The following is a 24,198-nucleotide window of genomic DNA, read 5'->3' as shown; positions in this document are numbered from 1 at the left end:
ACATTGACATGGGTAGGTGATTTGAGGTGTCATTTACAACTCTGTCTCTGATCCCACATAATTTGGCCTATACAGACAGTTTCTTGTCCATTTAGACTTCTCAAAGAACTGACAGCTGTCAAAAAGCATTACTGACAAAGTGACGTTGAACACTCTTCATTAGTTGGTCTCCAGAGCAGTGCCCACTGATGGCTTGGCAAAGAGAGGGCATTGGGGCTTCTGATGGCAGCCTACTGGGCCAGTCTTCCACTGAAACCATTGAAATCCAGTTAATTTTCTCCACCTTCCCCAGAGCTGGGTTGTTAGAGATAGCAACAGAAAGGATAGGTACATCTAAAAGTTTTTGATTAGATTTCCACATCACCCACATCAAGTTGATCAATGATCCTTTCTTTCTGACTGGCACATAGCAGGTTTTCAAAAAATATTTGTTGAATGGTTCAAGAAATAAAATTAACATGAATTGAATACATAATACATATTAGGCAATGCATGTGTGTTTGGGCCTCCCCCCCCCCTTTTTTAACAGCACCAGGATATTTTTTCATCAGTATGCTAACAATAAGGGAACCAAAATTCAAGAAGTTGGTTCATCTGCTCAAGTTATACTGCTGGTAAGTAACAAAGTGAAAATTTGAACACAAATCATATTTTTTTTATGAATAAGATTTTGGATTGGCAAGGTGAGGTTATTGCTTCAACCATTAGAAGAATATACTGATTAAGAGAACATCAATGGTTGGAAGCATAGAAGGCTCTCACACTCCCATCATTGAGCTATGCGGCATTAATCAGTGCAGCCACAGATCACATAAGGGTCTTTGGCAGCCCACATTATAATATAGACACAATGTCTCTAAGCTCCTCCCCCTGAATAGAACAGATGATGTTCTACACAAATATATATGAAGCTGATTAGTGGAATAAAACTGTACAGTCAGCCCAGATTTCAATTTTCCATCTGTTTCAAGTGAGTCACATCCTACAGATTCAGGGTCAACCTTATATGTGTGCACAGTAAGCAATTTCATATCCTAGATTGGCTTTAATTCAATAGGAATGTCCTAAAAATATCTTCCCATATCAGAAGTTTTGCTATTAGTGCTTAGGTATTCTTTCAAATCAGAATGTGTCCTTAGAGGAACTATTACATTGAATTTCTAACAAAATAAAATGAATGGATTTTTCAAGTCACTTCAAATGACTTATAGAAGAGATATAGCATCCACTACATGGATTATGGTGTCTTGGAACACAGAATAGTTAGGTTGACCCCTGTCCAAGTGCCACTCTCTACTGACTAGTAGTGCTGTGGATCTCTGTGAACCTCTGTTTCTTACTTGTACAATTAGCAAAAACTAGATTCTTATAAGTATTAAATAGCGATGATTATTGTTTCATTACAACTTATGGCTGAATCTATTTAAGCCTCCCTGTATGCACAGTGAAAAATGGAACCCATTTTATAATTATATTTGATGCATTTATTTTACGGAAGGAAAGTCTATAAAAGTAGGAATCAGTGATATAAAGAGATAAAAATGCCAACATGCCTTCATCTCAGCTAATAGGTAGTAATATTGTGTGTGTGGTGATGATAATGACTATTACAATACAGTGGTTTATATTCTGAATTAGGAATGTCAGAATTTTACACATGTAACACTTCTAATGGCTTTAATGCTGTCAGCGCAGAGCCTGATGCGGGGCTCGAACTGATGGACTATGAGATCATGACCCGAGCCAAAGTTGGACACTTAACCAACTGAGCCACCCAGCTGTCCCCTAATGGCTTTTATGCTATGAACATTCTCATATTAAAAGGTTGCTGAAAATTTAAAAATGCTAGTCTTCCAGAATGTAGAAACTTTCAGTCTTTTTTTTTTTTTTTAATTTTTTTTTTTCAACGTTTATTTATTTTTGGGACAGAGAGAGACAGAGCATGAACGGGGGAGGGGCAGAGAGAGGGAGACACAGAATCGGAAACAGGCTCCAGGTTCTTTTTTTTTTTTTTTTCAACGTTTTTTATTTATTTTTGGGACAGAGATAGACAGAGCATGAACGGGGGAGGGGCAGAGAGAGGGGGAGACACAGAATCGGAAACAGGCTGCAGGCTCCGAGCCATCAGCCCAGAGCCTGATGCGGGGCTCGAACTCACGGACCGCGAGATCGTGACCTGGCTGAAGTCGGACGCTTAACCGACTGTGCCACCCAGGCGCCCCGAAACTTTCAGTCTTTAATAACAGACTCTTCACCACTGCATTAGTTTCCCCGGGCTGCTGTAACAAATTACTACAAACTGAGTGGCTTAAAACAACAGAAATTTATTCTCTCATAGTTCTGGAGGCCAGAAGTCCAAAATCAAGGTGTCAGCAGGGCCATACTCCCTTTGGAGCTTCTGAGGGAGAGTCCTTTGACTCTTCCAGTTTCTGGTAGCTGTTGGCATTCCTTGTGACTGCATTGCTGCAGTCTTTGCCTCCATTTTCACATGGACTTCTTGTCTGTGTGTCTGTGTCTTTTCCTCTTCTATCTCTTATAAGGACACTTGTCACTGGATTTAGAGTCCACTTGGATAACCCAGGGTGATCTCATCCTGAGAGTCTCAGTTACATTACAAAAATCTTTTTTCCAAATAAAGTAATATTCACAAAATTCGCAGCTTTTACCTACTAAGTCTATATTTGTTATTTCATCTAGTTAATACTGAACAAATGCCTTCTTCATGCAGTATGTTAGGCATTGGATGTACCACAGTGAATCAAGAAGCCATGGTCCATACTGCCTTCATGGAAGTTAAAGACTAGTATAAATGACATCTAGTAAACAACTAAATGTATATTTAAACACAACATACTGTGGCCACTTAAATGAGAAAAAGAATAAGGTACTGTACGAAGGATAGCTGTAGGTAGAATATCCAGGGAAAGCTGCTTTTAGTGTAAGATTTAAACTAAGACTTTGGAATTTGAAAGACCTAGGCATGCAAAGAATTAGGGAGCAAGGGAATTTGCAGAAGAAATAACTTATGCAAAGGCCTTCAAGCAATAAAGAGTGAGACAATTTCCAGGAACTAAAGCAGACAGTAGTATTGGAGAATGAGTGGATGAGTTTAGGGGGAAAGGCAAGAGATGTGTTCAGAGGAGTTGACAGGAACCAGAGCATGAATAGCCTTGTAGGTAATGGTAAAGAATCAAATGTTTATTCTTATATAAACTTTTGAAGATTTTTTTTTAAGTAAAAACATGGAATTTTAAAGATGAGTTGGCTTGCCAGGTTGAAAATTGACTGGGTATGGCAACAGTGCAGTAGTCTAGACTAGAGACAGTGGTGGCTTGGACAAGGACAGTAGCAGTGGATGACAAAAGGAACTAGATTGGAGTGACATTTAGAAAGCGAAATACATATGGAGTGCCTGGGTGGCTCAGTCGGTTGGGTGTCCAACTTCGGCTCAGGTCAAGATCATCTCACGGTTCACGAGTTCGAGCCCCAGGTTGGGCTCTGTGCTGACAGCTCAGAGCCTGGAGCCTGCTTTGGATTCTGTGCCTCCCTCTCTCTCTCTCTCCCCCTACCCTACTCGTACTGTCTCTTTCTCACAAATTAAACATTTTTAAAAATTAAAAAAAAAAAATAAAAGAAAGTGAAATACATAAAACCTGATAAAAGATTTGATATGGTTATACGGGAGAAGACCATCAGCTCTAGGTATGCTGACTTGTACAGGTAGATAAATGCTGAGAGGCTATAGTGAGTTGGTGAAAACTGCAAAAGCATAAGATTAGGGAATAAGGAGTCATTTAATTAGTAATTAGTATGCATACATTTAGTGTGATGGTTAATTTTATGTGTCAGCTTGGCTAGGTTATGGTGCCCAGATATTTGGCGGTGACAAATCAGTTTAGATATAGCTATGAAGGTTTTTTTTTAGGGGGGGGGATGAAAATGGCATATTAACGTTTATTTGATTAGTGAGATTGAATATTTTAATACATTTATTATCCATTTATATTTCTTCTGTGGTTTGCCTGTTGATGTCATAGAATCATTTCTCTATGAGGGTATTCCTTTTCTTTTTTATTTTATTTTATTATTTATTTTATTTTATTCCAGTATAGTTATATATATTATATATATATATATATATATCCCAGTATAGTGTTATATATATAGTGATTCAACAATTCTGTACATTACACGGTGCTCATCACAGTAAGTGTACTCTTAACTCCCTTCACCTATTTCATCCATCCCCCCACTCACCTCCCCTCTTGTAATCATCACTTTGTTCTCTAGAGTTAAAAGTCTGGTTCTTGGTTTCTCAGTCTGTCTCTCTCTCCTTTTCTTCCTTAGCTCATTTGTTCTGTTCCTTAAATTCCACATATGAGTGCAACTGTATGGTATTTGTCTTTCTCTGACTGACTTATTTGTATTCTAGATCCACCCATGTTGTTGGCAATTGTCAAGATTTCATTCTTTTTTATGGCTGGGTAGTATTCCATTTGTGTGTGTGTGTGTGTGTGCGTGCGTGTGTGTGTGTGTGTGTGTGTGTGTGTATGTATATACACCGCATTTTCTTTATCCATTCATCTATGGATCGATACTGGGCTGGTTCCATAATTTGGCAATTGTAAATAATGTTTCAGTAAACATAGAGGTGCATGTATCTTTTCAAATTACTGTTTTTGTATTGTTTGGGTAAATACCTAGTAGTGAAATTACTGCTTCATATGGTAGTTCTATTTTTAATCATTTGAGGAATTTCCATACTATTCTCCACAGTGACTACACCATTTTGCATTCCCACCAACAGTGCACAAGCATTCCCTTTTCCCTACATGCTTGACAGTACTTGTTTCTTGAATTTTTTTTTTAGTTTAGCCATTTTGACAACTATGAGGTGATAGTGCATTATAGTTTTGATTTGCATTTCCCTGGTGATGAATGGTGTTGAGCATCTGTATGTCTTCTTTGAAGAAATATCTGTTCATGTCTTCTGCCCATTTTTTAATTGGATTACTTGGTTTTGGGGTGTTGAATTGTATCAGTTCTTTATTTATTTTGGATACTAACCCTTTAGTGGATATGTCATTTGAAAATACCTTCTCCAATTAAGTAGGTTGTCTTTTAGTTTCGTTAATTTGTTTCCTTTGTTGAGTGGAAGCTTTTTATTTTGATGTAGTCCCAATAGTTCATTTTTGTTTTTATTTCCCTTACCTCAGGAGACATATCTAGAAAAATGTTGCTCCCACTTATGTCAGAGAAATTGCTGCCTGTGCTCTCTTCTAGGAATTTTATAGTTTTAGGACTCACATTGAGGTCGTTAGTCCATTTTATTTTTTTGTATTGTGTAAGAAGGTGGTCTAGTTTCTTGCTTTTGCATGTAGGTGACCAGTTTTCCCAGCACCATTAAAAACATCATCTTTCTCGGGGTGCCTGGGTGGATCAGTCAGTTAAGCGTCTGACTCTTTGTTTCGGCTCAGGTCATGACCTCATGAGTTTGAGCCCCACATTGGGCTTGGCACTGGAAGTGTGGAGCCTGCTTGGGATTCTCTCTCTACCTCTCTCTCTGCCCCTTCCCTACTTGTGCTTTTTCTGTCTCTCTCAAAATTAAATAAATAAAGCTTAAAAAAAAAAAAAGAATGTCTTTTTCTCATTGCATATTCTTGCCTTCTTTGTGAAAGATTAATTGACCATATAATGTAGGTTTATATTCTGTTCCTTTGATCTATGTGTATATTTTTATGCCAGTACAATGCTGTTTTGATCATTACAGATTTGTAATATACCTTGAAGTCTGGAATTGTGATATCTCCAGTTTTGTTTTTCATTTTCAGAATTGCTTTGCCTACTTTAGACCTTTTGTGGTTCCATACAAATTTTACCATTGTTTGCTTTAGTTCTGTGAAAAATACTGTTGGTATTTTGATGGGGATTATATTAAATCTGTAGGTTGCTTTGTGTAGTATGGACATTTTAACAATATTTGTTCTTCCAGTCCATGAGCATGGAATATCTTTCCATTTGTTTGAGTGATCTTTAATTTCTCTCATCAGTGCTTAATAGTTTTCAGAGTAGAGGTCTTTCACCTCCTTGTTTAAGTTTATTCCTAGGTATTTTATTATTTCTGATGCAATCATAAATAGGATTGTTTTCTTAATTCCTCTCTCTACTAATTAATTGTCAGTGTATAGAAATGTAACAAATTTATGTATATTGATTTTGTGTCCCATGACCTTACAGAATTCATTTATTAGTTCTAGTAGTTTTTTGGTGGAGTCTTTAGGGTTTTATATATATAGTATCGTGTCATCTGCAAATAGTGAAAGTTTTACTTTTTCCTTACCAATTTGGATGCCTGTTATTTCATTTTCTTGTCTGAGTGTGGTGGCCAGGACTTCCAGTACTATGTTGAATAAAACTGGTGAGAGTGCATATCCTTGTCTTGTTCCTGATATTAAGCAGAAAGCTCTGTTTTTCAGCATTGAATGTGATGTTAGCTGTGGGTTTTCATATATGGCCTTTATTATATTGAGGTATGTTTCCTCTAAACCTACTTTGTTGAGAATTTTTATCATGAATGGGTGTTGTATTTTGTCAAACGTTTTTCTGCATCTATCGAAATGACCAAATGGTTTTTATCCTTTCTCTTGTTGATGTGATGTGTCACATGGATTGATTTGTGAATATTGTGAATATTGAAACCCTCTTTCATTGTTATCTCTCCTTGTTGGATTGTCCCCTTAATGATTATGTAGTGTCTTTTTTTGTCTCTTGTTACAGTCTTTATTTTAAAGTCTATTTTTTTCTAATATAAGCATTGCTACCCTGGCTTTCTTTTCACTTCCATTTGCATGATAAATGCTTTTCCACCCCTTCAACTTCAATCTGCATGTGTCTTTTGGTCTGAAATAAGTCTCTTGTAGGCAGCATATAGATGGGACTTGCTTTTTAGCCATTCTGTCATCCTGTGTCTTTTCATTGGAACATTTAGTCCATTCAAAATACTTATTGATAGGTATGTGCTTATTGCCACTCTGTTACTTGTTTTATGGTTGTTTTTGTAGTTCTCTGTTCTCTCATCTCTTGCTCCCTTTTCTCATGATTTGCTGGCTTTTTTAGTGATATACTTGATTCCTTTCTTTTTATTTTTTGCATATCTGTTACTGGTTTTTTATTTGTGGTAGGTTGTAATAGGTTTGTATACAACATTTAATGCATATAGCAGTCCATATTAAGTTGATGGTCACTTAAAGTTGAACCCATTCTTTATTCCTTTCCCTGTCCACCTTTTAGGTATATGATGTCATACTTTACATCCTTTTATTTTGTGAATCCCTTGACTGAATTTTATAGATATACTTAATTTTACTGCTTTTGTGCTTCCTACTTTTCTTACTCCTGCTTATGATCTTTCCTTTCCATTCAAAGAGTCCCCTTTAACATGTCTTGTAGGGCTGGTTTAGTGGTCATGAATGCCTTTAACTTTTGTTTGTCTGGAAACCCTTTATCTCTTTGTGAATGATTGCCTTACTGGATAGAGTAATCTTGGCTACAAGTTGTTTTGTTTTTCTTTCAGCACTTTAAATATATCATGCCACTCCTTTCTGGCCTGAAAATTTCTGCTGAAAAATCAGCTGTCATCCTTACAGGGTTTCTTTTTTATGTAACTGTTTTATTTTGCCGCTTTTAAAATTCTCTCTTTATCACTACTTTTTGCCATTTTAGTTACTGTGTCTTGGTGTGTAACCCCTTGAGTTGATTTTGTTTTGGGCTCTTTGTGCATCCTGGATCTAGATATCTGTTTCCTTCCCCAGATTCAGGATGTTTTCAGCTATTGTTTCTTCAAATAAATTTTCTCATTTGTCTTCCCTTTCTGGCATCCCCATAATGCAAATATTATTATGCTTGATGGTGTTACTGAGTCCCTAAGTCAATTTCCATTTTTCTTTTTTTTTTTTTTTTTTTCTTTCTCATGTTCAGCTTGACTGTTCTCCATTACTCTCTCCTCCAGGTCACTAACCCATTCTTCTGTTTCCTCTAGTCTACTAGTTATTCCATTTAGTTCATTTTTCATTTCATTCATTGAGTTTTTCATGTCTGATTGGTTCTTTTTTATGTTTGTTCTCTCTTTGTTAAAGGTCTCACTGAGGTCCTCCACTCTTTTCTCAAGTTCAATGAGTATCTTTATGACCATTACTTTAAATTTTCTATCAGACACATTACTTATCTCCATTTCATTTAGTTCCCTTGCTGTGATTTTGTCCTGTTCTTTCATTTGGGACATATTCTTCTGTCTCCTCATTTTGTCTAACTCTCTGTGTTTGTTTCTTTATGTTAGGAAGTCAGCTACATCTCCTGCTCTTAAAAGTAATGGCCTTTTGAAGAAGAGGTCCGGTAGTGCCCTACAGTGCAATATCCCCTATTCACCAGGAGCTGGTGCTTCAGGTATGTCTCCTTTGTGTGTTATGTATGCTCTGCTGTTGTGACTGAGATGCTTTTGCTTTCAGTCCCATTGGCTGCAATGGTTCTTTTTGCCTATTTTGGGCAGAGTTTGGTCCCTGTGTTGTTAGTGGGCCAGTCTTGGGCCACCTTGAGCTTGAGTTGAGTCAGACCAGGCATTTGCCAGAGATGAGATAACACCAAACTGGAGGGTGCTTCCCTTGTGTTGTCCTCTAAGAAGCTTTTGTTGGTTGATAGGGCCTGCAGTCAAACCAAATGTCTGCCCCCAGCCCACTGCTGGGACTGCAATCAGATTGGTGTGTGTGGTTATCTTCCCCTTTCCCTAGGGCAGAAATCACTTTGAAGTGGTGCTGGCTCCTGTCGGGCTGCTTACACATTGCCAGGCTTATGCCACCATGCAAGACGGGCTCTGGCCAAGGGCATATTGGAGGGGGGGGTGTGTCCACAGGAGAACACATGGGCAGTGAACACAGGGCTCCCTGTTAGCAAGTCAGATAGAGAGTGTTGGCACTGCACTGTTCCCACAGGTGTCTATGCTTCTAGGCTGGGAGGCAGGGGAGGGAAATGGCTCCAGACAGCTCTTTTGTTCTTAGAGAAGTGTCCCAAAGATCTCCAGCACATGCACTGAAATTAGTAAACAAATCTCCCTCCCATATACATTGGACATTTTTCAACCTGCTGCTTCTATGCTGTATCTCTTCTGGATTGCTTGTTGTGCTGTCTCTTTAAGGGCAGGGACTTGGTTTCCTTTCACCCACCTGGCTTTCTCAGAGCTGAGCCTGCTGATTTTTAAAGTTCCAGGTGTTAAGCCCCACAGATTGTAAGAACTTGCAAAATTATGCTCTTTTGGTTTCAGAACCAAATGCTGGGTTTCCTGTTCCAGGGTATGAGAGTCTCTCTTTCCCCTCTCCAGGACCCTGGTATCCCTCCCTTCAGCAGACAGTCTGGTGGGTCAGAACTCCACCTTTCCTACCCTCTTTGATGTGGCTTCTTCTCTACATTTGGTTGTGGAGAGTCTGCTCTGCCAGTATTCAGGTTGTTTTCTGGGTTATTTACACTGATGTGGATGTTAGTTGTATCCATGGAAGGAGATGAGCTTAGGGTCCTCATGCTCCACCATCTCCCTACATTTAAATTAGAAGACTTTGAACAAAGCAGATTATCCTCTATAATGTAATTGAGTCTCTCATCTAATCTAACTGAAGGCTTTAAGAGAAAGAGACTGCGAGCTCTGAGGAAAAGGAAATTCTGCCAGCAGACTCAACCCATAACTTTGGTTCTTCCCTGTGTCTCCAGGCTGCCAAACTGCCCTGCACATATTGGGCTAGGCAGCCCTACAATCACATGAACCAATTTTTAAAAATCTCTCTCTTTCTCACTCTATAGACATAGATTTCTCTGTTTCTCTGGAGAACCCTGAAAATACAGTTCATAATGACCTGATATTGTAAAACAAAATACATTTGCCTATATGCATTAAGTAAGACTTGTAAAAAATATATCAAATATTAGAGTTTTAGCGGTTTTATGACTGGGGTGCCTATGAGACATTCAAATGAAGATGTCAAGTAGGGAACTGGATATGCAACTCAGAAACTCAGAAAACAGTGACCTGGGGTTGTATCATTATGATTTGTCAGCATATAAGTAAATTTTAACATCCATGGGAGTAGAAGAGACATTTAACTAGTGAGAAATTTCCAGAATTTTTCTAATTGCTTTGTATATCTCATTTTATTTAAAGTTTATAGCAACTCCATAAAATAGGCATTATAATCCCCAATTTACAGATGTAGAATTGAGACTTAAAAATTAATTATTTTGCCGGAAGCCACACAGGTTAAATTCAAACCTCAGAATGACTGACCCCAAAGCCAACTCTCTTAATCATTGTGCTTTTATCTTATTTTTCTTTAGCTTCAGATTATTTTATCAGGAGATCTTTTTTTTTTTTATTTTTTAATATTTATTTATTTATTTTTGAGAGAGAGAGAATGCAAACTGGGGGAAGTAGAGAGAGAGAGATTCCCAAGCAGGCTCCATACGTAGGTCAGAGCCCAACACAGGGCTCTCCATCTCACTATACCAGAGCCAAAATCAAAAGTCAGATGCTGAACCTACTGAGCCACCTAGGCACCCATTATCATGAGTTTTAAACCCAGTTTTAACTTTGTAAGTAAAAGATTTAACAAATAGTTAAGTAAAAGAGTAAAATCTTTCTGGAAACTGAATTCTTAACACATACAAATAGCTAAGGTTATTTTAATGCCATTTGACACAATAATTCCACTTGTAAAATATACTCTAAAGAAATAAACAGAGGGGAAGATAAAGATGTTTTGCATAGGGATGGCCCTTACCAGATTACTGATAATCTTGGAAACCTGGAATAGCCTAAACATCCAAAGGTATGTGAATGGTTAAATAAATCATTATGTATTCACCTAATGTTTATTATGTAGTCATTGAAAAATCATAAATTCAAAAATACTTCAAAATGTTAGAAAATGCTACAAATATTAGGCGGGAAAATGCACACATATGTTTAATGATAATATGATGTTAAAAGTATATTTGTACATGTGCATGTAAAGAGGTTTTGTAGACAGTATACCAAATATTAAGAGTGCTTACCTCTATGTTGTAGAGTGGGTAATTTTAAATTCTTTTTCATATTTTTTAAGTACTTTCTAAATTTTTCTGCAATGAATATGTATTACATTGCGCTAAGAAAAAAAAAAACCTTTTGTTTTATTTTTAATAAACAATGAATTTCAAAATCCAGGAGCTAAAACTGTAAAGCTTCTATTCTCTAGCAAACTAAGTCATTTAATATGTTAGCTTCAGCTATAGCATGTGTTTATATTTTTATTAAAATTTTAATGAGTTTAAAAATACTTACTAATCTTCTAGAAAGTTTTAAGAATTAATGTTTATATTGTGCTTTGGGATCCTTGGCTAAAAGGTGCTACATAATGCAATATATTATTATTAAATGTTATTAAAGTAAATTGAAGGCAAAGCATGTAATAAAAATTTCCCTGTGGCAAAAATCTGAAGTCCATATATGGTTTCATGGTACTTCGATCACATTTAACTGTGAAAGTACCAACATTAACATGAAAAGATTTTTGCCGTGGCCTGGAATCAACAATGAATACGTACTGTGTAGCATTTCATATTTAATTACACATCATATATCATAATAGATTTTGAAATTATACACCACAAAATTTTATATTACTAGATGCCAAAATTACAAATGTTAAAATGTTTTTCTGGGGCCCCTGGGTGGCTCAGTTGGTTGGGCGTCCAACTTCGGCTCAGGTCATGATCTCATGTTTAGTGGGTTCAAGCCCCGTATCAGGCTCTGTTCTGTCTGTCTGTCTGTCTGTCTGTCTCTCTCTCTCTCTCTCTCAAAAATAAATAAACATTAAAAAACATTTAAAAAATATATTTTTTATTTCAGAGAATTCACACAGCTAGTTTCTCTTGATAACAGTAATATTAAGGGCATATTGATAGAAATGGAATTTTTAAATCTCAAACCACCATCAAAACTTCCAGGTGTATAATCATATTTTCAGTCAGTTCTTATTCACATTAGAAGCAAGTATTAGAAGTAAGTAATAGAGAGCATCTATCAGTCAGGTCCTCAGATCTTCTGACTTACAATAATCATGATATACAAGTGAGGAGAAAAAGAATATTTGCAGAGACTATATCTATGTAAATAATAGAAAGAATCAGGAAGGAGGAGAAGATAATTATGTTTGTTGGTTTCAAATTCATAATGTGGGATGTTCAGTAACAACTTCAGGGTAGCAAGAGAACTGGAGAATTTAGGAAGGACTTTTTAGAAACCTAATTAAGAAATTCTCTTCAAAATACTATGAAGGAAGTAGGTAGACATTGGAATTCTTTAGTTGTCTTTGTTGGCTGGACACTTTTTTAAAAAAATATTTGATTCTTTGGAAATTGTGTCAACTGAGGCTGCAAGATTTATTTGGGTAACAAAGGAATGTAATTGAAAAACAAATGAGTTATAACGTTAATCACTCTAGTCAAATGTACATATTAAAGATCATTTCCCTTTTATTACACAAGTCAAAGGAAAATACTCCCATGTTTTAAGAGGTTAATTCTAATATTAGTTTAGAAAGTCATATTTTACAAATTAAATTATTAGAATTGGGGTGCCTGGGTGACTCAGTTGGTTAAGTGTCTGACTTCGGCTCAGGTCATGATCACGGGGTTCCTGGGTTCAAGCCCCAAGTCAGGCTCTGTGCTGACAGCTCAGAGCCTGGAGCCTGCTTCAGATTCTGTGTCTCCCTCTTTCTTTGCCCCTCCCCCTCTCTCTCTCACACACACATACACACACACACACACACACACACACACACACACACACACTCTCTCTCTCTCTCTCTCTGTCTTTCTCTCTCAAACGTAAATAAACATTTAAAAAAATGATGAAAATAAGAATTAGCCAGCATTGGTAAAATATGGATGAGGTTAGGCAGCCTTTTTTCACAAGTGAACTGTTCTTTAATATGTAAAAAATCCTTCAATAATGAACATTTTCTTTGATGTTTTTCAATTGCCTAAATGGAAGTTAACATTTTTAATGAATAAAACAATATAAGTTATATATAAGCCAGAAGACAATTTCAAAAAATAAGTGCCTTATGAAATGATGAGGTTAAACTTTAGTATGCATTAGAATCATCAGGATAGTTTATTTCAAATATAGATTCCAGGGTTCAGTCTGATGTGGAACCTAGGCATCTGGCCAAATGATTCTGAAGCAGAAGAGTTAAAAATCAGTTTGAGAAACATTGAGTTAAGGTTTAATTCCAAATAATTGGAGAAACTTTATGATCTGCAAAGCTATATATGATATTTTTCAGCAAGTTTTTACATACATAATATCCTAAAAAGTACTAATTGCAAGTCAAATTCTAAATCCACATACACAATTTCAGAACCACATAGAATTTCCATGCAAACTTTGGTCAGCCCATTCTTAAATTTGGCTGAACATTTTTAACTTCAGAAACCAATGTCCACGTGGACTGTTTTTATGGCACAAATTTACTATGGTAAATTATTGGCATAGTGTTGAATAATAAAACTAATAAGGTTATTAAAAAGTAGTTATTTACATTAGAAAAATTGAAAACTCATTGTTCTCTGTCTTGTCAATTTTTTCTCCCAGGTTTTGTCCATATGCATAAAGCAAAATGAAAATTTATATAATTTTCTGTGAATCTGAGTAATGGACCCTTGAGTTTGAGTAAGGAGATCTGATTTTCCTTATATCTTTTTCTTCTAACTTGTCTGGGTAATTTCTTTGATTCTCTAACTTACATAATCATTATATCTATCACTGACTTGACCTATGTGTTACAGAAAAATATCAGAATCATAAAATTCTGTCAGAAAAATTGACCATAACTCATCTACATATACACCAGAGTAGTTCAGCTAGAATTCAAAAGTTCAGATCTGAAAGTACTTAATAAGCATTTTTATAGAAAAGCATTGTATAGGTTGCTTTTTTATTAATGGTTCCAAATGATTGGTCATATTTCAGTTCGAAAACATAAACATCAAGCTCTGAGCACCTCCCAGACAGAAGTCTGGTTTTATTCATCACTTACTGTATCTCAGTGCCTAGAATAGTTCTGAGAAATAATAAGAGCTCAATATGTATTTGTAAGAGTATACATTATATTGGTAAATTTTTGTAGATCAAGGTCAAAAATTATGCACTGTTTGAGAGAGTCAGGTAGAGTCATTCTTCTATGTCCAAGAAGGTGCCTGTCAGTGGTTTGTGATCAGAAAGTGGTAAATCATGTCAAGATGTTATATAATGTTTGTGGTCATCATAGTAATTCTGAGTATGGTTTTATTCATTTGTCTTTTTCCTTTCATTGTGCAGGTGAACTGAAGCAGGTTGACAATAATTTAAATTCTTTGTCAAAAGCATCACAATAAACTCTCAGCAATTTAGCAGTCATATCTATACATGAATTAGCCCCTTTGTGGATTATTCACAGAGGATACAATAAGCTTTATGTTCTACTGACTTAGTAGTTTACATATAGCCTCTGCAGGATTTTAGAACATTTCTCTCTTTTCCTCCTAGACTCAGACATTGCATAAAACCATGGAAGCCAAAACACATCATTACCTTCCAATATGCTCCTTAAGGATGATGTGAGTCAGACCATGGATGAGCTTAGAAAGAGATAAGGTGAGCTCCAGATGTTGTGAATCAGTCAGAACCAATCCAGCATCTCTCTTGAGCATGGAATCAGTAACAAGAAAGACTTTGGCAAATGATAAAACAGGATAGGAAGCTGGGGAATTTTTCAAATCAGATATTCAGAGTGTGTTTTCATCATTTGAATGGAAATGGTATAAACTCCCAACACATCAAACACCTGGATTAAATAGAGTACAGAAATACAGAGCAGAACAAAATATAAATTATTTGCAATTTACCATTCTTGCATTACCCTTGTCAATGTTCCCCCATTAGCATAAATAATTCAAACTTTCCAAAATGACTTGTGCCCCAGTTGTTCAAATTGTAAAATAACTGACTACATTATGCAATGTTTTAAAATTGGGCTATGCTTGAAATTTTTAAATTGCACTATTGTTTATGTAGACAAACTGGATATATATCTGGAAGAAAATTATTGGATTAAAGTTAATCTTCTAATGTTTATTAGTAATCATGTTGGTTTGGTAAAATATCTCAATATACATCTAACTACAGACTTGATCAAATAGTCACATTTGTATTTCCTGTGAATGTTTGGATTCCAAAAGATTTTTTCTCTTTAAAAAATAATTTTGAGAACCATTATAATAGTACTATTTTTTTAAGTTTTTATATAATTATTTTGAGAGAGAGAGAGAGAGAGTGAGTGCGTGCTCTTAGGAGCGGCAGAGAGAGAGAGAGAGAGAGAGAGAATCTCAAGCAGGCTCCACACTGTCAGCATGGAGCCCGATGTGGGGTTCGAACTCACAAACCATGAGATCATGACCTCAGCCGAGATCAAGAGTCAAATGCTTAACCAACTGAGCCACCCAGGTGCCCCATTATAATAATACTATTAAGTCATGCTTTGACAACTCTTTGCCACAATCCAAAACTACAAAAATGATAGATACGATATAGTAAGAGAAAGATAAAAAATTATAGCTAAGCTCAAAACAAAGCAAAATGAGCTAAGCACAAAGAAGGCAGTGGGGCAAAAGTGGCAGTCACAGTAGATTCTGTATGTAGAAACAGGCCAGGGACAACCAGGACTTTGGTACCCACAGAATAATGAAACTAAATCCATTTGGATGTGGGGGTTGAAGTCTGTCTCTTTGCTTGAAAACAGAGCCAATATAGGTTTCCACGCCCATGAAAGGAAGCTGAAAAGAGCTGAAACCTAATATTTTCTGAGCTTACAGCTTATGTAAAGAATCTTGCCTGTTCTGGGCTGAGTGTGTTCTCCCAAAACTCATATGATGAAGGCCTAACCCCCAGTACCTCATACTATGATTGGAGATGGGGTCTTTGAAAAGATAATTAAGTTTAAATGAGATCATTGGGATAGACTGTAATCCAATATGACTATTATCTTTATAAGAAGAAGAGATTAGGACACAGACACACTCACTAGGGAAGACCATGTGAAAACATTTGGTGAGGATGGCTGTCTACAAGCCAAGGGGAGAGGCCTTTAGAAGAAAACAACCCTGCTGATAACTTGATTTTGGAATCCTAACCTCTAGAACTGTGAGGAAATAAATTTCTGTTGTTTAAACCACCTTATCTACAGTTCTTTTTTATCACAGCCCTCACAAGATAATACAACGACTAGGAAGGCAGAGTGACACAAACGCAGCCTCATAGTCAGGCTCCAAGTCAAGCTGTCCATTAGTCAGCCACAGAATGTGTACTAGCCCTTACATTGTATGGACCTGGGGTCTTAGCTAGAGGAAACAGGTTCCTACAAAGCTGGTTGGACACACTCACACAATCACTAGACAGGGATAGGGATGTCCAGAGAGAAGAGGGTGGGGGTGGGGGTGAGAATCCCATTCACGATTAGCCTGCACACCCAAGGTGCAAACCATATAGCAAAAAATAATACAAAAAATGAAGCCAACCACATCACCAATTGGAAATTTCAATACCAAATTAGAGAGCAATCTGAAAACAATTTTAAAATAGAGATATTTTAGAAACCTTAAAGAGATAAGGAACATTCTCCTTGATTAAAAAAAGATATGAAAATGAACAAATGAATATAAAACAAAAATTCCTAGAAATGAACATTATAGTTATTAAAACAAGAAAATCAATGGCCTTGTTATACTCTAGACTAGAAAGTTTCAAAAAAATAAATAAATTACAAGACATTGTTGAGGAGTTCACTCAGAATGTGACAATGCAAGAAAAAGAGCAGTTAATTTCTAGGGTGCATCAATTGAGAATCTAAACAATCATCTGATAGAAATTCCATAGGGTAAGAAGAAAGTACATGGTAGAGAAGTAGCGTGCAAAGATAGAATAACTAAGAATGTTTCTTTTTTTTTTTTTTAATTTTTTTTTTTCAACGTTTATTTATTTTTGGGACAGAGAGAGAGCATGAACGGGGGAGGGGCAGAGAGAGAGGGAGACACAGAATCGGAAACAGGCTCCAGGCTCTGAGCCATCAGCCCAGAGCCTGACGCGGGGCTCGAACTCACGGACCGCGAGATCGTGACCTGGCTGAAGTCGGACGCCTAACCGACTGCGCCACCCAGGCGCCCCAAGAATGTTTCTTAATTAATGTATCTGGGACCCATTAAAAGCATCAGTTTCAAAAGTTGGAATTATTAGATTAGATTTCCCGGATTAAAAGTAGGACAAAATGCAGGATTTTATGCTTTTTCACTGTGGACCTTAAGGACCTTTAAATGTGGAATTTAAAGTCTATGACAGGTATATACCTTAGGAACTACACTGGTATCAAACAATCATACTTTGATGAGTGAGAGTTTTCCCTGAAGAACATGGATGCACTCACACTGTCATCATGGGTAATGATAAACCCTAAAGCAGAAAATAGGGCAGGCCTCAAGGCTGGGGGAGAAAGAACATATTTCTTTTTGGGATCTAGAGTCCAAGAAATAGAAGCTTAACAATATTAGTAATGGCAACAGGAAAAAAAAAAAAAAAATCTAGTTGGTGAATTAAGTCCCCATCTTCAAGGGGTCATATCTAAGTTCTAGTCCCACTGGTATTTTGAACATCGGTGAATCTGTGTTCTCACCCAAGAACAAAGGCCATGTCAGGAGTAGGCACAACAGATGTCTAATGGGAAAAGCTCTTATGAGTGCCTTATAAAATTCACCTACGTGAACTAAAGTGGCTGGTCCATAGTAGTTGGGTTCTAGAGTTCTCTGCCTAAGGAGTAACTTGGTATACATTTTATTCCTGCAAGGGCCATCTAAGTCTTAGTGAATTGGCCATGATCATGGGGGCTTAAAAATACTGGATGTATTAGTTTTCTAGGGCTTCCATAACCAAGTGCCAAACACTGAGTGGCTTAAACAACAGAAATTTATTTCCTCACAGTTCTGGTGGGTAGAAGTCCAAGATAAAGGTATTAGCAGGGTTGGTTTCTTTTCGGGCCTCTCTCCTTGCCTTATAGATGGCCATCTTCTCTCTTTGTCTTCACACAGTCTTTGTATACATCTGTGTCCCAATCTCCTCTTCTTATATAAGAACACCAGTTATTGGTTTAGGGCCCACCCATACCTCATTTTACCTTAAATACCACTTAAAGGCCTTTTCTGCAAATATAATCACATTCTGAGGAACTGAGGGTTAGGCCTTCAACAGATGAATTCAGGCACACATAATCCAGTTCATAATACTGGGCTATCTTCAAATGTTAGAACGGAATTACCTAAGACCAGGTTCCAGCAATGGACAACCAAACTTTTTGTGGCGACAACAGCAAGGAGGTGCTAAGAGGAGGCAAGCAACAGCAGGGAGGGGGCTCTCCAAAATCCAGCAGCCACAGATACTTGACCCTATGAGTGCCTCAAAGCTCCTTTGAAGGAGCCCTGACTTACAAACTTGCTTAACCTGCTCCTTAGAAAAATTTAAGAAGAGAGTTACTAGAAAACATTAGAATTTCTGGTTAACTCAAACAAATGGAGGTTCAATTTGAGCACCAAAGAAAATGTGACTTGTCTTTATCTCAAGATGGGTAAGTGAAGCATGCCAATCATCATCTCAGAATGCAAATAAAACTTTTATTGCTAAAGGAGAAAAAAAGTAAGAAGTGGAGAAGCTGAAGAGGCAACTAAGAAAAATGGGGTTTAAGAGATGTGGTCCCACTGCTTACTTGAATGATGCTGTGTAGCAGATTTTGTTGAAGGTTCTGCTTGTGTCTGAGGGTAACCTACTGAAGTAAGTGTGTGAGAGGAATGTTAAAAACAAGTATTTGTTTTAGCACAATTCCTATAATCATGAGAATTTCAAAACTCCATATACCTTAATTGTTTTAAGGATTAAGAGAGAGAGAGAGGAGGAGAGGGGCAGAGAGAGGAGAGAGAGAATCACAAGCAGGCTCCACACCATCAGTGCAGAGCCCAACACAGAGCTCAGTCTCACAAACCATGAGATCATGACCTGAGCCAAAATCAAGAGTCCTACACTTTACCAACTGAGCCGCACAGGCGCCCCACTCAATATAATTTTTAGAATTTAAAAACAAGTATAAATAAAAGGAACATGGAGAAGTTCTATATATGGTCTTAATTCTTAGATAAATTTAACTTCAGGGAGACTACCATTGCTCACAGAGCTGCTCCCTTGATAACTAACTAATCAATACCCTTAAGTCAAGTGTACAAATGCAGCCAATGAAGAAGAGGCACAAACATATTTATTTGTTCCTTCAGGAAATACCAATAAATATACAACAGCAAATGAGAGAGAAGAGGTCCCTGCTCTCACAGCATTTCTGTTTGTGGCAAATAAGAGGAATCTAAAGAGGGTTTAATAGAAGGCTGTTTACAAAGTCATAGGCAGAATGAAGGGAAGCTGTAAGGAATAGTGCAGTACTCTGGGTCCATTAATTTACAGCTATTATTAGATCTTCATAGATCTCAAGGAGCAGGTAAAGGGAAAGATACTAGAACCAAGAAGGAGAGTGCCCTATAGAGAGGGCCAGGCCACCTTGACAGAAGCTGTGAGTTTTAGTCAAGAAATTCAGTCAGCCCAAGGGGATAATCAGGAATGGAGTCAGAGGAATAATAGCTCCCAATTTTCTCTCCTTGCTCTGTGTCTCTTCTGTCAGGACACCCCATTGACCAAATCCAACCTGAGGCCAAAAGGCAAGGGAACCACTCACAAACCCACATAGGTCAGCCTCCAGGTCTAAGAGCCGGGTAAAGCAGAGTGGAGTCTTGATCTGGAGGGAGAATAGAAGATGTCTGGCCTGGCATCCCTATCTTTACATTCCATCAACTTGAGTCCAGTGCACAGAAGAGCTCACTCCCTTTTACACACACCATGTTGGACCCCGCCTCAATAAATGGCCTTTCCAAATATTTGATGTTTTATAGTAATGACAAAGAACTTAACTCTCAAGGAATTTGGACACTCATAAATGAGATCAACACTTACAAATTTCAAAGCATTTGCTTAAAGTACTCCCAAAGGGTCTCTTATGAAAGGCTGGGAGTTCTTTCTGGCAAGGAATGGTAATAACAACAGCTTAGTCAAAGGTGGCTCCCCACAGCTTGTGCCTGGATAAGAAGACTTTAGAAACCTAGATTTTGAGTTGAAATTTAGGCTTCTACTAGAAAACAAAGTCTTTAAAAATTATCAGGGTCAGTAAAATGAACCAATATAAACTTTTTGTGTGTCGCTTCTCCAAATATCTAAAGAAAACATGGCCAAGGTCAACATCCCCTTCACCACTGTCCTTTATTGCTCCAATACTCTGTACCCTTGTTTTGACGAATTACTGAAAATTTGTAGAGTATCCATTCTTTCCCTTTGTATATTTTAAATGTCTTGAATACCCTTTCATCCACGAGTCTCAAAGTATTTTATAAACATTAATTTTCCCAACAAATATGTGAGGTTAAAGTATAATTATCCCTTTCCTCCCAATTGTTTAAATGTAAGAAACACAGAAACGATAAGAAACCACACCCCTGGTCTCAGAGCACATTTCCTGCAGAATTGGATTCAACTTCCCCAGTCACTAGCAATCTTTTCATTTCTTATGCCACTGAAAAGAATATGTCAGTGTTTTATTTTTCATTACCCTACCCCAATAATTGAGGACCCTCTTAAGGAAACTAATGATTGTGGAGCGTGTAACATGAGTCAGGCGCTGTAAATCACTGATTTAAGTCAGTGATTCTCAAACTTCAATGCACATTCAAAGCATCTGGGAAGCTTTAAAAAAGTCCTGAGGCGCAGGCGCACCCCATGGCAATTAAATCAGAAACTTTGGAGGTAAAGACCACATATCATTGTTTATTGTTTTTTTTAACTTCCCAGGTGATTCCAGTGTGCAGTCAAATTTGAGAAGTGATGTTTGGAATCTTTATCGCTTAAAGTGTGGTATGCAGACCAACAGCGTCAACATCATCTAGATGTTTCTTGGCCATGCAGAATTTCATGTGCCACCCCAGACCTACTGAAACAATATTCATTTTAACAAGCTCCCAAGTGGTTAATATGCATACACAAGTTGGAAAAACACTGCCTTAAGTAACCAGAAAGCAAAAAAGGTCAGTGACACTATCCCCATTTTATAAATGAAGATATGTGTTCAGAAAGGTCAAGTAATATGCCAAGATTCTAAGACAGGGCTAATTAAAAGTTCTTATATTTTTAATTCCACCCGTTTAAACTGAACAAGGGGAGTCACATTTTTGAAAATTGATGAAAGCTTTGAAACCTCATCCACGAATTAACACAAAAGATTTTTTTACGTGTATTTTGAAGGATTTCTCATACCAAAAGGCTTCCATGCAAACCTGCAGAACCAAGGACCACAGGTTGTGTATACCACCCCTCCCTCTGCTCCCTACCCCATGACTCCATGACCTATATGATATAGATATTTGATTTCTATTCAATATAAAAAGAGGTCTATAAAGAAAATAAGCTTTGTCTTAGATGGATAACCACATACACATATGCACACAAAGCATTTGTTCTAAACAGTCCAAATACTCTGGGAATTTAACAACCAAAAGTCCTTTTGGAAGGCACATTGACAGAAGGTAACATTGTACATGGGATATTCCACACACCTGTTAGCAGTTGAACCTAATTGTTCAGCAGCTGGTACTGATTTGGGATTCTTTCACTATATCTCATTATTCCTCTTCTAAAATTTTTTCTGGTTTGGAACTGATGCTGCTGTTTTTGCACGATGTATATGTTTTTAAAACTAAAAAGACGTACTTTGAAAGAACTCTGGAGAAAGAACTTCTTTATTATCCATTTTGTAGTCAAATTTATTTAAACTGACAGTGGTGATTATTAGGTGTGGAAAATCTAAGGGTAAGAAAAGATTTAACTAGTTGGCTATCCTTCATTTCCTTATATCTCTTTCTAACATTTAGGTAGTCTGGCTAAATTCATAAATATCTGGTTTGCAGATATTTGTGGATTAGAATTGCAAGGAATATTGTCAAGAGTAGAGAAAGATGCCTTTCCTGGGTTGGAAACCCTCTGGAGTAGAAGTACACATAATATTATGTACACATAATATTAGCTAGATTTTAAAGCAAGATACCCTTGATGGAGAACTAGATAAACTAAGACATTTTAAGAAGCAACATGAGAGAGATGATAAAGACAAGATATTTAAAATATATAAAATAAAAAGAAAGTAATGGTGCATACAAAAAAAATACAAACACACATAAAATGATCACAGATCAAGTGATTATTTAAGAGTGTTTATTTGCAAGTCCAACATGGCTTTTCTTGAGTGTGTTCATACAACATCAAGACCACTGGCTATCTTTGAAATCAAAATGCCATGTGAGGGGCGCCTGGGTGGCGCAGTCGGTTAAGCGTCCGACTTCAGCCAGGTCACGATCTTGCGGTCCGTGAGTTCGAGCCCCGCGTCAGGCTCTGGGCTGATGGCTCAGAGCCTGGAGCCTGTTTCCGATTCTGTGTCTCCCTCTCTCTCTGCCCCTCCCCCGTTCATGCTCTGTCTCTCTCTGTCCCAAAAATAAATAAACGTTGAAAAAAAAAAAAAAATCAAAATGCCATGTGAGATTGGGCTATTGGGGGTAAAACACAGACCAAAGCATTCAACAAGCATGAATCACATCTCTCTCTCTCTCTGTCTCTCTCTCTCTCTCCCTCTCTCTCTTTTTAAGTTTATTTATTTTGAGAGAAAGAGTGAATGAGAGTGTGCAGGAGAGGCAGAAAGAGAGAATCACAGGCAGGCTCCACACTGTCAGTGCAGAGCCCGACACCGGGCTCGAACCCGCAAACCACCAGATCATGACCTGAGCCAAGATCAAGAGTCAGACACTTAACCAACTGAGTCATCCAGGCACCCCAAGCATGAATCACATCTTAATAATAACATAAAATAGGATTTTTAAACTATATTTAAAATAATCCATAGAGAAAGGAAAAAGAAGCTATTCCATAATTTTAAAATTCTTAAAAGCATATGATTAATAATTTGGTTCTTTAATAAACCTGGAAAATGTAATATATTCTCCTAATTATTCTGACTTGGAACATTCACTAAATGACGGATGCTCCTCTGAACCCAGCAGATGGTCTTACAAGTACTACTCAGGTCATAACAAAGACTATGGGTCAATGGCATTGAAGGTTCTTGGAAAGTATTTGTACTGCCTGTCCTTAAATCTAGTTGGTAGTGTATACTTCTTCACCAATAAGAGCACATATGTCACTAGAAGTTATAGGTTTCATTGAGATCAGAATATTTATTCTGTAAGTGATAGTTTGCTTTTTGTTATGATGGCAACATATATTTGCACACATATTTAGAACATGCACGATCTGTGTTTATTATAACAGACAACTTGCCTAAATATTTATAACCCTGAGTTGAAAAGTAGGAATTACATTAATCTGCATCACTATTGATGGAGCTAGGTTTGGATTTACCTGTTAGTGTTCTTATAAATCTCACTAATAGATGTAATAGAGGTCCCCTTAGCAATGTGCCCTCAAGTAATTCTGCAACCATAGCAATAGAAAGCATTAAAGTGTCTTGAGACAATTTTCCTTTAAAATAGTGTCTCTGTGGCTAGCCAGATATTTATTGTAACATTGTGCTTTATGTCTTTATCTTTTTAATGCAGAATTAGCAATGATATTGGCTTCAGAAAGGAGTTATTGTATAGAAAGAATGCCCAAACGATGAAGAAAGAACAGAGTTACTCACTCTTATTAAGGCAAGTAGCATATTTACAATGAATTAACAGAATAAATACATACTCATTTAAATATTATGATCTTCTATAGAATTAGATAAATGTTGACTTTAATACAATCAAAGTTGTATTTTTGGCGGACTCTTCAGCTGTTGCTAGCTTTGTGGAGCATATATGTTAAAAGACTGAGTGCAAATAGAAGGCCAATGACATAAACTATAAATTAGAATCCATACTTCCTTAATTCATAACTTGTACCACATTTTCCTCCCAAAT

At 37.0% G+C, this 24,198-nt stretch overlaps 1 long non-coding RNA gene across 1 annotated transcript; it reads left to right on the top strand.

Moving 5' to 3' along the window:
- The first annotated feature begins 8,327 nt into the window (after nt 1-8,327).
- Nucleotides 8,328-24,175, top strand: LOC147584234 (uncharacterized). Its single transcript, XR_015255255.1, has 3 exons — nt 8,328-8,442; nt 14,609-14,716; nt 23,851-24,175. It is a non-coding gene; the product is annotated as an uncharacterized LOC147584234 (long non-coding RNA).
- Nucleotides 24,176-24,198: the final 23 nt, after the last annotated feature.

The sequence above is a fragment of the Puma concolor genome, chromosome A1 (genome assembly GCF_028749965.1).
Source record: "Puma concolor isolate L17-30 chromosome A1, mPumCon1.1.hap2, whole genome shotgun sequence".
NCBI lineage: Eukaryota > Metazoa > Chordata > Mammalia > Carnivora > Felidae > Puma > Puma concolor.
Note: the sequence above shows the minus strand (reverse complement) of the source record. Positions and strands in the feature narration are given on the sequence as shown.